The sequence below is a fragment of the Podarcis filfolensis genome, assembly GCF_964270895.1.
Source record: "Podarcis filfolensis genome assembly, chromosome: 18".
NCBI classification, from domain to species: Eukaryota; Metazoa; Chordata; class Lepidosauria; order Squamata; family Lacertidae; genus Podarcis; species Podarcis filfolensis.
In genome coordinates, this window is record NC_139622.1 from 2,109,854 (window position 1) to 2,122,347 (window position 12,494).

Here is a 12,494-nt window from a genome sequence, read left to right on the forward strand (position 1 = left end):
TTTATAGTATAAGGCAGTGCTTTTTTCTAAAAAAATGTTTAGGGGTACTCTCATTTTGACACAAGAAAATCACCACGGGGGGGGGGGATACAGTTCAAAGCGCCACCAGACCACCCCAGCCTGCTCCTGCTTACAGGCAAGTAGGAGTGGGATGGAGTCGCAACTTTTTTGAGCCGTGGGCCAGTCCACCGTCCCTAGACCTTGTGGTGGGCCGGACTATTGGGGGGGGATTAATGAATTCCTATGCACACTGCACATACTGTATTTGTAGTGCACAAAAAACAGGAAAACAATACAATATTTAAAATAAAGAACGATTTTAATCATCACAAACTTATAATTATTTCAATGGGAAGTTTGGGCCTGTCAGTACGTGCTATGGGCTTGGAAACCTCATAACTTGCTTGCAATGATGAAATATTTTCCTGTTTTTGCTTCACAAAAATATTTTGCTGAGTTGCCAAGCCAGTTTTCAGTTTTGATATTTCAGCTTTTCTCAGTTCACCAACCAAACCAGAATATTTAGCTTGGTGGAAAGTTTTGTAGTGTTGACGCAAATTGTCACCTTGAGAACAGCCACTGATTTTTGTCATAGTAGGCAGACAGCTTTTTCTTTGCACTGTGTGAAGAAGTAATCGTAAGTCCACTGTTCGTTGAAGACCCTGGCAGGGATCGAAGGAAAATGGAGTCCCTTTTTCCCAAAGATAAAATAAAGTTGGAATGAAGCAATTTGGTGTATCTGATGATTTTATACGAATTTCCAAAGTTTTGAAGCTTTTATTTAAACTAGGAAACAGTCCAGAGTAAAGAGTTTGGCGTTTTGTTGCAACATTGTATCCATTTTCTGATGGGATTAACAAGGTGAGGAGGTTATCCCATTGTTCTTGCTGCGGGGAGTCCACTCAGCTGTTTAATGAGGTGTAGATTTTAATTCTCAATTCTGATATTTGTGGTATTTTTTCTGTTTTCCAATTTTTTGCCACTAATAATATGGCCACTGCTGTTGCTTAAAGAAATACATTCCTTTTGTCCTTGGGATGTCACTAGTTATTAAGCCCAGCAAATATGCTTCTGGCTTTTTAGAAATTGAACTCTTGAATATATTTTTAGGCTTTTCGTGTACCAATGTCCAAAATTGTTTGATCACCTTGCACCTCCACCACATGTGGTACATCGTCCCTACCTCTGATTCGCATTTCCAACAGAGATTTGAGTGTTTTTTGTAAATCCTTGCTAATTTTACTGGAGTGAGATACCAACAGTAAAACATCTTCATTATATTTTCTTTTATCAAATTGCAAGCCATAAAGTTAATATCGGTTCTCCATTGCTTTTACCATCTATCTAGATGAATTGTCTGGCCTAGATCTTGTGACCATTTTATCATTGTTTCTTTTATTATTTCATCTTTCAGTTCCCATTCCAGGAGTAAACTATACATTATCAATATTAGTCTCTTATTTGGTTGTAGGAGTTTGCTTTGTAATTTTGGTGTTTTCTGTTCAAATCCCATTTTTTTGTCTTCTTTAAAATGGAACGCTACCTGGTAATAATTTAGCCAACTAAATAGGGTTTTAATCTTACATCACCATGCTCTTTAACTAATAGCTGTTCATATGTTGGCCAGCCCTTTTCCATATTCTTTTTCACGGCTACAACTTCTAAGGGAGATACCCACAAGGGTATCTTTGGTTCTAAGAGACATCGGTAGTTCGCACAAACCTTGTATAACGACTTCCAGATTATATGGTTCAGGAAGTCCTTATTTACGGCCACTTTATCATAAACTAGGTAAGCGTGCCAACCGTAGCAGTTGTTCCATCCTTCCAAGTCTAGAATCTCTGTGTTTCTTAGCATGACCCAACCTTTAATGCATCCTAAACAAGCTGTATGATAATATAGTTTCAAATCTGGGAGCCCGAAACCGCCCCTCTCCTTAGTATCAGTTAGTAATTTGAATTTTATATGCGGCTTATTCCCGTGCCATATAAATCTTGATATATCCTTTCTCCATTTTTCAAAAATCTCTAGTTTAGAAATTATCTGTGTCAGGGGACTGCCATCGGAACAGGGGAGGGAGGCAGGGGGATACAGAGAGCCTCCGAGGCTTCTGAGGAGCAGCACATCATCCAGCGGTGGAGAAAGCCCCACCTCCAGTGGAGCAGAGGGGCAAGGGGATAGCCAGGTGAGGGGAGGGCTCGAAGATGCTGCTGAGAGCCCAAGCGCCTCACCTAGCCGGCTGGCCAGGAAACAGACATGCCGTTTCTGTAACCCAGCTTGCGCAGAGGGGTGAAATGTAAGGAGGGGAGGCGGAGATTTGGGGTGTCTAAGGTCTTATGTTGGGGGAGAAACTGGAAGGGGCCACTCCCGGAATCTGCAAGTGACTGAGACTGCCATTAACTTTGGGGTTCTGCACTGTAAATAGTTTTGCACTAATAAAACCTGTAAAAGACAGGTCGGAGTCCTGCCTGGTTACTCACGAGCAACCACCTGCACATCTGACAATCGGTATCATTTGGAACAAGAACAATAACTTTGGCAATACATTCGTTTTTATCGTCGAATTCCCCCCCCCCCATTGATAATTTTAGCCTTTTCCGGATTTCTAATTGGTTCTTTATTTCTTTCCAAGTTTTATTATAATTATGTTCAAACAGGTTAATGTTCCTCATTGTTAAATAAATCCCCAAATATTTTACCTTTTTTACCACTTGCAATCCTCTTTTTTCTTCTAGGTTCTCCCCCCCCCCCATATCCATGTTTTTGACCATTACCTTCGTTTTTTCTTTAATCTGAATCCCGCCACTTTTCCAAATTGTTACATTCTCTCTAGCAGCTTCTTTATACTATCTTTTGCGTTTTCCACCATCACTATCATATCGTCAGCAAAAGCCCTAATTTTATAGGAATTTCTTCCTAATGCTATGCCTTTTAGTTCCTCTTCTTATGACCTCATTTAGTACTTCTAATGTTAATATAAATAATATTTTATTTATAAATATAAATAAAAGTATTCAGTCATATCATTTATTATTAAATTAGCTTTCTGGTCTTGATATATTGCTTTTATTCCTTTTATTAATGATGTTCCCAAGTCTCATCTTCCTATTAAAATCTCAAGGAATTTCCATGACATGTTATTGAAAGCCTTTTCGGCTCAATAAAGATGAAGGGTGCACTCTTCCCTGGGTTCATGTCTAAGTACTCGATGGCATCAGGCTTCCTGTTTCCGGCGGTGGGAAATGGCTGATCCCAGCCATGCTGGTAATTCAGGGCTGATATGGGGGTCATTAGCCCTGGCAGACTCCCCAGGGTGGGGGAGGACTGTCTTGCAGACCCGCAGATTGTCCGAGATTGTCAGCTGGCATCAAGGTGCAAGCGGCAGGACACTGGGTCCCAGAGCACAACACGGCTGGCACTCTCCGATGTCATTCTCATAGCTGGAAATATCTGTTTGATAAAATAATTGGATTTGGACAATAAACAGACATAGTCTGGACCGAAGAAGACTAAGGAAAAACCTGCAGAACTGTACAGTCCTTGGTGTTTAAGCTCGGACTTCAAAGAGATTCTCATCATGGTGTGTGGATTATGGAGGTGTTTGGTATGTCTTTCTTCTCTTCCCAACATCTACAATTGGTTTTCTATGCCAAGCCTCATTAAGAAACCTAAAGATTTTTTAAAAAAGAGTACAGATGGACTTCTATTTCAATCAATCAATTTCCTTTATTCGACCGATAGTCAGAAATAAAACATTACACAATAATTATAAACTATAACATCATAGGGGTACATAAATAAGATAGGGTTAGGGTACTAGACCTCTCACAGATAACCCACAGATGGACTTCTATTTATCATTAAGTATTCAACTGCGCAGCTTTACTTAAAAGTCTTGATAAACATAAAAGAATGAAGGTTAGCAACCAGAGGCAGCCAGTTTGAATGGTCTTACCTGATCTTCTTCTTCTCCATCTCTTTCTAATCCTCGGTGGACATAAGGAAATGAAAGCTCCCCTCACCAGTGTTGCTAGGGGACCCCAAGCCCCTGGAGACATGAGGTCACAGCATTATTGATGGCATCATCATGGGTGAAATGATGTCAGTGGCAAGGAGACTTCTGGCTCACCTGCCCTGGGACAATGGGCCAGGTGTGTGCAGGTGTGCCCCCCCCAGTTCAACTGCAGCCTCCACTGGGTCTTCCAGAAGCCGTGTGAGATTTTTCAGCCAAGCAGGTCAAGGCAATATTATTATTACATTTATTAAATTAATTTTATTAAATTTCTATGACACCCTTCATCCGAGGATCATATGCTTGCTTGACCTCCACACTCGAAGTTATAAGGTCCCGGTGAAACATGGCTTCATTTGGTGGCATTCACAACCTTTGTTTTGTGGGTTTATGAGTGCCACGTGGCACGCCAGGAGGAAGGTTGCACAGGGCACCCTGGGAATGGCGAGGGAAAGGCTGTGAGGAAAAGCCTCCTCTCTTTCTCCCTCAAGTTTAAATGGAATAATCCAAATATGTCTAGAGAAAAATAAAATGATAGGAAACAAGAGCCTTGTTTGTGAGAAGGGGCAGCAAAGCATGCTGGGAAGAAGGACGTGAGGAAAATGAAACCTAATACAGTGGTACCTCGGGTTAAGTACTTAATTCGTTCCGGAAGTCCGTTTTTAACCTGAAACTGTTCTTAACCTGAAGCACCACTTTAGCTAATGGGGCCTCCTGCTGCCACCGTGCCGCCGGAGCACGATTTCTGTTCTTATCCTGAAGCAAAGTTCTTAACCTGAAGCACTATTTCTGGGTTAGCGGAGTCTGTAACTTGAAGCGTCTGTAACCTGAAGCGTATGTAACCTGAAGCGTATGTAACCCGAGGTACCACTGTAAAGGATAATTTTCAATAAAGCTAATAAGTGAAACCTAACAAAAGACACCTTGGGATTTATTTATTTCGTTATACACTGGAAAATGAGTAAATTTCAATTATAGGAAACAGGAGACTTGTTTGTGAGAAGATGGGGTAGCAAAGCATGCTGGGAAGAAGGACGTGAGGGAAATGAAATGACAGCTAATAAAGGATAATTTATCAATAAAGCTAATAAGTGACACCTATCAAAAGACAGTTTGGGATTAATTTTATTTAGTTATACATTGGAAAATGAGTAAATTTCAATTATGGGACACAGGAGACTTGTTTGTGAGAAGATGGGGTAGCAAAGCATGCTGGGAAGAAGGATGTGAGGGAAATGAAATGAAATGAAACTTAATAGAGGTTAATTTATCCATAAAGCTATGAAGTGAAACCGAACCGAACAAAAGACACCTTGAGATTATTTGGTTATACGCTAGAAAAACGAGTAAATTTCAAATTAATCTAGAACCCTTGTGCAGCGCATGCTGGGAACCGCTTGTTGGCCCGACGGAGCTGGCAGTGCATGCTGGGAAGTCTCCCCCCCTCCAGCGTGGACCTTGCTGGCGGGACTTGCAGGGCCTTTTACGTGGCCTCTTCCCCTCCGAGGGCATAGAAAGGTCCGGCCACGTGACCCTCCTCGTCCGCCAGGGACACCAGCGCCTGCGGCCTGTCCAGCTGGCCAGAGTCCCCCAAGGGCCGGAGAGGCTGGCAGGGGCAGGGCCCCCAGGCGAACCCGGGAGAGAGAGTGGCCCCTGGGGGATTGGCACTCTGCATGCCCTCAGAGGCTTCGTAGTCTAAGCTCAGGGGGCTGTCAGAGCCGGCATCTCTGGGGTGTGTGTGAGGGGTTTCTTCCTATTTGTTTTTTAATACATATTTTTAAAATTTGGTTTCTCACCATATTTATACATAACAATTATTCCATTCAGTTAAAAACAAGAGATAAGTTTACCCAAACCTGTTTTTTTAATTTCTGTATTTCATTTCTGCAACTTTTACTGTCATCTAAGAGAAGACTCCCTGGAAAAGACCCTGATGTTGGGAAAGATGGAGGGCACAAGGAGACGAGGACGACAGAGGACAAGATGGCTGGACAGTGTTCTCAAAGCTACCAGCATGAGTTTGACCAAACTGCGGGAGGCAGTGGAAGACAGGAGGGCCCGGCATGCTCTGGTCCAGGGGGTCACGAAGAGGTGGACTCGACTAAGCGACTAAACAACAACATCTAGTATATATCCGGAATTTCCAAAGTTCACATTACTTTGCAAGTGTTGGTTATATTCCTGCTAGTTTCCAACTGCTTACGGTGGTCTCCCAAATATGTTACAAAATCATTCCAGTCTCTTGTAAAAATATGACCTTCCTGATTGCTGATCCTTCCTGCCAGCTTTGCCATTTCCGCCTACTCCATCCATTTGGTCTGCCCTTCTTCCCTGGTCGGTCCTTTGTCTTCTTTCCACCTCTGAGCTAGGAGCATCCATGCTACTGTTGCCGCATCCATAAACAGTCTTTACTTCTCTCTTGGTAGTTCGGCACCTGTTGTTCCTAATAAAAAAGCTTCTGCTTTTTTAACAAAAGTTATCATAAACTTTTTTTATTTCTTTATATATAATTTCCCAGAATTCTTTTACCACCCCACATGTCCACCACATGTAATAAAATGTACCTTCCTTCTTATTTCGTTTCCAACACATGTTTCAACATGTTCTGTACATTTTTGCTAGTTTACTGGGTGTCAGGTCCCGATGATACATCATTTTCATGTACCGTAATTTTCCTTCAACGTACAGCAAACTGTAATTTTTTAATTTTCCTTCCATAACTTTTCCCATTGCACAAACTATATTATAACCAAAACCTCCTGCCCAGTGTATCATCACAGATTTAACTTCTTCATCTTTAGTATACCATTCTAAAATCAATTTATACATTTTAGATAGTAATTTCACATTATTTTCCAACAGCTCTTTTTCGAATTTTGATATCTCTGTACTACAGCCATTTTTTTAATCAAGTTTCAAAACATCATTTAATTGATAATACTAAAACCAATCTGTTAGTAAATCTCTGATATCTTCAAACTTTTTCAACTCTAACTGATCTTCTACTTCTGTTAACAGCTATTTACAGGTTGCCTCCTCTGTCTGCCACGTCCCTCCTTGATGTCTGCCACATCCCTCCTTGAGGTCTCCGGAGTCCCAGAAGGTGTCGTTCGCTTTGACTCAGGGAGCTATCTGAGCTGATATCCATTTTGGGGAACTGCAGAGGACGAGGGAGAAGCCCTGTCAGCAGCGCTGGGAAGGGAGGAGAGACTTCCCAGAACCCTCTGCAACCTGGCCTGATGCCGCAAGGCTCTCTTTGGCCACGCTGGCTTCCCTGCCTGGGCTTCCCTCCTCCTCTGTCACTTTTTCATGTGGGTCTTCATCCTCAGAGGTTGACTGTTGGCACAGACAGGATGGAGGAACCAGCCCAGAGGTGGTAGCAGTGGTGGTGGTGGTGGGGAAAGGGGAGAAAGACAGCAGCCCAGAATGAGACAGGCAGGAACCCAGAAGCCAAACTCTCCTGCCCGCATTGAGTAGCTGGCCAGGACAGGCCTGGCGCCATGGGAGGCTGGTCCATCAGGACGAGTGGGGCAGCAAGCACAGCCTGCCCTCAGCAGCCCCCTGCCTGTCTGCCCCTTGCTCACAACTGGTCCAGAAGGTGGCCTCTTCCTTCCCAGCCTCAGGGTTGCCCTTGTGCAGCTCAGCAGGGCTTCCCTCCTGCTCTGTCTGCTATGAACCTCATTTATGAGTCCCAAAAAGAGTCCAGTGAGGACACTGAGCTGAGGGAGCTCTCGGGGGTGATTTTTGACACCTGCGAGGAAGAGGGAGAAGTAATGTGTGTGCGATAAACAGCTCTTTCCAAAATATAAAAACCAGTATCATGAACATTAAAATGCAAAGAAAGGCAATTAAAAAACACAACCAAACATTAAAACTCAAGGCACCCGTAATTGAAAGAGCAGAACATAGCTAGCCGCCTGGGTGCCTGGTGCAAGGCACGCGTCCTGAGGGCGGGGGGCACCTCTCTGCCGCCTCCCCCTCAGCTGTAAATCAGCTGAGGGAGAGGCAGAGGGCAGACACAAGCCCCACGCTGCTGTTTCAGGCAGCACCGGGCCTGCAGGCGCCCAAGCCACCACGTCACTCCCAGGAAATGGTTTGCTAATTCTTGTCTACAATAAATAGGAGACAGAGGTGGTCACAAGGTTTTTCTCATTTTGATCATAGAAGTAACATCATGATTTGGGGTAAACTGAGATGCAACGACCTCTCCACATCAACTGAACCCAATGTTTCCTTCCTTATCCTGAAGACACAGCTCTTTACCTTGACCTTCCTAATGCAAACAATTTTATTTCTTTTTAAAGTTTTATTTATGCATTTTTACAACTTGTAATACACTTCATAGTGTAACAATCATTTACCCTAGGACTTCATGGCATTCTAAGTAAACCTTAGTCAGCTGCATTTTATAATATTCTACCCATTTTCATCTCAAATCATCCTTGTTATTTGCTGGTCATAAGTTAAGTCCCACTTGTATGTTAAATTGAACATTGTATCCTCAATAATATTCTCCAAAACAGTTCCACACTTCTGTTATTCATGATTCATCCTTATTTCTTAATTTTGCAGTAATAGTTACTAATACTGTCTATTCTACCAATTTAATCTGCCAGATTTCTTTCGTGGGTACTTCTTTTTCTTTCCATTTTTTCACATACACATAAAAAGATATTGAGTGCTTAATGCAAACAATTTTCTATTGCTTCCATGGACTGCTCATAGTAATGAGATCCCAATGGTCCCTATATTGTACTCTGATGTCAGGCTTTGGAGAACCGGCTTCCTCCCCACTTGGCCGTGGATAGCAGAACAAAGGAAAAGGAGTCTTCTTACCACTTAGAAACTTTAATAATCACAGCGAGAGAACAAAGAACACATCTCCTAGTAATTAAAGAGCCCACCCCCTTCGGTCCCGATGAACCTACATCGCTTCTATGTCTCCTAATCTGAGACTTTGGGGAGGGCAGTGGAGAAATGCTGTCTAGAGACTGTGAATCTGTTAACCCTCTCCCTGCCAGTGTTTCTTCTCCTAGCTGTTCCCCATCTAGTATTTCCCAACTTCTGCCTTCTGAACTATGTCCCTCTGCAAACCGCTGTTCCAACCCTCTACTCTGTTCCCGCCATTCCTCCTCAGTGCAGCCCTCCTCAGCACGGTCCCTGACATGTGATCATTTTAATATAACGTATTGTTATTTTTGTATTCCACTTTTTTTCTTGTGTCAAAATGAGAGTACCCCTAAACATTTTTTAGAAAAAAGCACTGCCTTATACCATAAAATTATATATCAATGGCAAGATAATTTTAATGAAGAGTGTAATGCAATAACTCTTATGATTATTTATCACAACAGCAGTCATACAGAAGAAGCGTGAAACACACAGAAAAACTGTTATACAGGTTAAACTGCCATGTTGGCACTTTGCGAGAAATAAGTGGGTTTTGGGTTGCAGTTTGGGCCCTCGGTCTCTGGCCTAACCCTTCTACAACTGATCCGATCTCCCCTGTAAAAATACCAAACCATTTTATATGTAGCGGGAACTACACAGAATCATAGAATTGGAAGGGTCAACTAGTCCAACCCTCCTGCCATGCAGGAATCTCCACAAAAGCATCCATGAAACAGGGCCTCTCAGTGGAGCCTGTGAGCCTGGAGTGAATCCTCTTCCTTTCTTAAAATATTGTGTAGTTTTGTTTTGTTTTTATTTCCAAAGGAAAAAGCTATTTGTGTTTGCAGGCACTTTCTGGGACTTGAATCTGTATTCATAAACAGTTATTTTGCAGCAAAAGGAGGATCTTACGCTCTGTTGCTTTTTCATCTCTGAATGTAGTCTAGGAGGAGGCGGGAGCCCTGAATGTGTGCTGCAACAGCAAGAAGGATGCTGGAGGAGGAAGCAGGAAGGGTGTGGTTTGAGTTTGGATTCTGAGAGGTGCCCATCAGGGCTCATAGGGCAACTGTAGTGGCTTGGAAGGGCAGGAGGTAAACATAAATTCAGTCAAGTGGTGATACAATTGAATGAGTGGTTTATCCAGTCATTAAAAAAAACACATTCTCTTAGGTTGCTTTTGGTTCAGTATTTATCTTGCAAGCTATCTGTTTGCATGATGCGTTTCCCGCTGAACAGGAGGAGTACCCCTCCTGAGGGCAGGGACCCCACAGCAGCCCTCCCTCGCCTCTGCAAGTCTGGTTTTATTTTTCTTCGTTCAGCTGCTGGACAACCCAGCAGCCTGGCTCCTGTTTGCCAGCTGATGTCACAAAGTGCTGCTTTGCAAGCAAGCCTTATAATGCCCTGCAAGGGGGATGCCTGTCAGATGACGGTGAGAGATTTGCAGAGAAAATGAATGCTGAAGGTAGGAGGCCTAGAGGAGATGAGTGGCAATATTATTATTGTGAGGTGATGCTATTACAATTCCAAAGGGAATGTCAAGTAGGGAGGGAGGGGGAAGAGAGAGAGTGGAATTCTGGTGGAGACGGAAGATGGAAGACTTGGAAAGGGAGTTCGAAGGGGGGGCAGGTGAGAGTCGGTTGAGAGCGGTGGGTTCTAGAAGGGGGCACGAGGGGGGGGCTGAAGCTGAGCTGGACTTAGAAGCAGCAGCACAGCCGCCATCGCTCTGAGCATGTGGCCGTTCAATGCCAAAAGAAGGGGGTCTCTCCAAACTTGGCGGCAAGAGGATTCCATTAATTCAGGTGAGCCATGGAGCCAGAGCTTGGCTTTGGAGTATTCAGGAAAGGCGCCTAGCAGGCTTCAGCTTGCATGGGGCAGGAGCCTGGTGAAATTACTTCCGAATTATTTATTTGCGCCATCACTGTGCGTGATACTTGATCAAAATGTCCCTGCCCCGAGGGGCTTACAATCTTTAATAGGACACAGGGAGGGAACAGGGAAAGGTTGAGGTCCAGGCTGGATCCTGAGTCTAGGTCTCTGAGTTTAGACTTTGGGATTCCCAGACATTTCCCACCTGTAACCTCTTCCTCTGTGTTTTATTTTCCTTTCTGTCTCCTAGGACAAAAAAGGCTCCTGAGACGCCAAACCATGAAGGAGGCTGGAGTGAATCAACCACTGGAGTTTGTGGTAATTCCATGGGGAATCCATTCCCCACATGTGCAGGGAGGTCATGGCGCTGACCCGAGTGAAACAGGGCTGGGTTGGGGGGTTGCAGTCCCGTCTCGCCCCAGCCCCTCGCCCCCCTCCTTCCAAGCCAGGGGTCAGGCGCCCAGGCAGGAGCAGCCTGGCAGCCTGTGGTGACGTGGGCATGGGCAGCCTGGCAGGGGTGCTTGTTCTGCCCCCCTAGAGAGTACAATGTCCTTCTTCCTTTGCAGGGCCGTGGTTTGGGGAACCAGCAGCAGCCCAGCGGTGCAGGGAAACCCAGCAAAACCCGGAGGTATGTTGTGACCTTGTGTGGCAGGGGAAGTGTTTCCCAGTGATCGTGGGGGTGGAGGAGGAAGGCCTGATTTAGAGATCCCTATAGTTTTATGGAGAGGGTTTCTCTGTGGTCCAGGCAGGGCCCTAGCTAGGGGGTGGTGCGGTGGGCCCCCGCCAGGGGCGCAGGTGAGGGGTGGGGCACAAAATTGCCTCAAAAAGATGTCCAGAAATATGTCTAAGTATATAGATGATAATAATAAATATTACAATCTATATATTTATCTGGAACTCCAAGCAATCAGTCAAGAGGTGATACAATTGAATGAGTGGTTTATCCGGTCATTTAAAAAAAATAGATATTTCTCTTAGGTTGCTTTTGGTTCAGAATTTATCTTGTAAGTTATCTGTTTGCATGCGTTTCCAGGTGAAAAAGGAGGAGTACCTCTCCTGCGGGCCGGCGACCCCACAGCAGCCCTCCCTCGCCTATCATGGCATGGAAGTGCAAAAAAAAAGAAGAAACATCTTTGAAGGTCAGATAAGCAGGACCAGCACTCTCTGCCCAGCCCAGAAAGGAGGCGGGAGCCATCAATGTTTGTTCTGACAGCCTGGAGGCTGCTGGAGATGCGAAGCAGGTAGGGTGCGGGGTGAGTTCAGATTCTGAGAGGTGCCCAGCAGGGCTCGTAGCACAATGGTAGTGGCCTTTCTGCTCTAGAACCAGGCCTTTGGCTAATTAAACAATGCATGGCCTTTTAAACATGCTTGTGGATTGGGAGGTTGGCTTATGAGTTTGTTTTTGTTTTTAATGTGTATGCTGTTTTTTTATTTTGTCTTTTTATGCTGCAAGCCTCCCTGAGAGCTTCAGATGAAGGACGGCATACAGATTAAATTAATCGATAGACTGATTAATGATCATGGCAGTTTCCCAGAATCTGGAGGTGAATTGTCAGGCCAGAAATGGAAAGCGGGAAAAGGAGTCCCAAGACCCCCTCGTGCCTTGGCCTGCGTTCCCTCATCGCCTGTGTCCAAAAGGCCTTTAAAAAAGTGCCACCACAGGAACCCAGCAGCAGCACCAGCAGGGCGCAAGCAGAGGAGGCTGCTCTGCACGTGGCTGAGGCGG